General features: G+C 42.6%; 1 pseudogene; it reads left to right on the forward strand.

The window, feature by feature from the left end:
• The first annotated feature begins 1,351 nt into the window (after positions 1-1,351).
• Positions 1,352-2,007, forward strand: LOC108529931 (40S ribosomal protein S6 pseudogene; annotated as a pseudogene).
• The last annotated feature ends 369 nt before the right edge of the window (positions 2,008-2,376 follow it).

Raw genomic sequence — 2,376 nt, forward strand, 5'->3', positions numbered from 1 at the left:
CCTTTCTCTTTCATGTCTACTCCAGGAGGTACTTTTGTGCCCCAAACTCATACTGAAGACTCAAAGAAATCACAAATCTAGCTGTTAGATGTGAGCAGGACTGGTCCCTAGGTACTTTTACCTTTGTGGGTCTTTTCTGCCATAAAAAGTATGAAAAATTATATTTTATAATTGTGTTAGTATAAACACAAATACAGTCTAGGCTGGATTCCTTGTTAAGTTCATTATTATTCCATTCATTTTGTTCTTATTTTAAAGAAACAAAAATTAGAACATTGTTGTGGGTCCCTCAAAGTATCATTGGTCCTAGGCCCTTGCCTACTGTACCTACTGGACAAATGAGCCCTGGATATAAGCCCTGGGCTTTGGGAGAGAGCGGCCAGAGTGGCAACCAAAAACAAAAGGAGATGGAGTCAGGGTTCTCCACAAAGACAGAACCAATAGGATATACATACAGAGAGATGCGTGAGAGGGGATTTATTAGGGGAACTGGCTCATGCAATTATGGAGGCTGACAAGTCCCCAGATAGACCATCTGCAAGATTGAGACCCAGGGAAGCCGATGGTATAACTCTCAGTCTGAGGTCAAAGGCTAGAGAAATCTGGGGAGCTGCTCCAGGAGCTGGGGAACATGGAATTCTGATTTCCAAGGGCAGGAGTAGAAGGATGTCTCAGCTCCAGGAGACACACATACACACACACACGCACACACAATTTACCTTTCTTCTGCTGTGAGGGGGGATCTTTCCCACTCAGTACCCCAACTCACACCCCAGTTTCCCCTGGAAACACCCTCACAGACACACCCAGAAACAATGCTTTGCCAGCTCCCTTAATACAGTCAAGTTGATACATAAAATTAACCATGACTTGGAGGAAGGTCTGGAGCATAGTGCAAGGGCCTCAGAGAACCTGCTTTCTCTATGTTTTTCTCATCCTATCAACTGGTAACTTATAGAAAACTTACAAATTAACAGTGCTGGACTTTGTTATCTTGTCTTTATGAAACTTAGGTGGAGACAGTGGCATAAAAAGAGAACAACCTCGCACATGTCCATTGACTTAGAACTGAATAGAAGTAGTGGAGAATCTCCTTTTGAGCATGAAGGTTGACAACCACACTATTTATGTAGTGTGGCAGAAAGAATATGAACTTCCAATAAAATGAAGCAAATTATTTATAGAGCACTCATATAGTAGAAAGTTTCTGCAATCATTAAAAAAGGATTTATCTCTTTTCCGTGGCGCCTCGGAGGCGTTCAGCTGCTTCAAGATGAAGCTGAACATCTCCTTCCCAGCCACTGCTGGCTGCAGAAACTCATGAAGTGACATACGCAAATGCGTACTTTTTATGGAGTATGGCCCAGAAGTTGCTGCTGCGCTCTGGGTGAGAATGAAGGGTTTATGTGTCAATCAGTGGTCGGGACGACAAACAGTTCCCCATGAAGCAGGTATCTTGACCCATGGCGTGTCGCCTGCTTACGAGTAAGGGGATTCTCTGTTACAGCACCAAGGAGAACGGAGAAAGAAATCAGTCGTGGTTTGCATTGTGGATGCATCTGAGCGTTGCTCAACCTTGGTATTGTAAAAAAAGAGAGAAGGATATTCGGAATGACTTGATACTCAGTGCCTCCACCCTGAGCCCCAAAAAGCGAAGCAGAATCCGCACTTTCAATCTCTCTAGAAGGTATGATGTTGTGAGAAAGGCCTTAAACAAAGAAGGTAAGAAACCTAGAACAAAGCACCCAAGATTCAGCGTCTTGTTACTCCACGTGTCTTGCAGCACAAACGGGGCGTATTGCTCTGAAGAAGCAGCCTACTAAGAAAAACAAGCAAGAGGCTGCAGAATATGCTAAACTTCTGGCCAAAAGAATGAAGGAAGCTAAGGAGAAGCGCCAGGAACAAATTGCGAAGAGACGCAGACTTTTCTCTCTGTGAGCTTCTACTTCTAAGTCTGAATCCAGTCAGAAATAACTTTTTGAGTAACAAATAAATAAGATCAGACTCAGGAAAAAAAAAAAGGATTTATCTTATTTATACGAAACAAGGACACATAATATAATGAGACAGGTCACAACTGAAGTGTTATGTTGGTAAACCTATTCACACCAGTGGGAAGACAAGATAGGCCTGAGAACAATTCCTCTGGGGCATATCCCACTCTGGAGGTCATTAGTGACTTGTCATGTCACCGTTTTTGCCAAAGTGAGTTCAGATTTGTGCTCCCTTAAGTTGTGATCCCAGTGTCTTCAGCTATTCTCTAACGATGGACATTAGATTATGTAATGCCTAGTATTAGTAATGGTTCTTCTGTTTAGCTAAAGGGATTAGTTGTCTGTAATGGACTCAAACATTTCTAAGTTTAGCTTGTCCACA

Source organism: Rhinopithecus bieti, unplaced genomic scaffold (genome assembly GCF_001698545.2).
Source record: "Rhinopithecus bieti isolate Rb0 unplaced genomic scaffold, ASM169854v2 scaffold_5476, whole genome shotgun sequence".
Classification (NCBI taxonomy): Eukaryota; Metazoa; Chordata; class Mammalia; order Primates; family Cercopithecidae; genus Rhinopithecus; species Rhinopithecus bieti.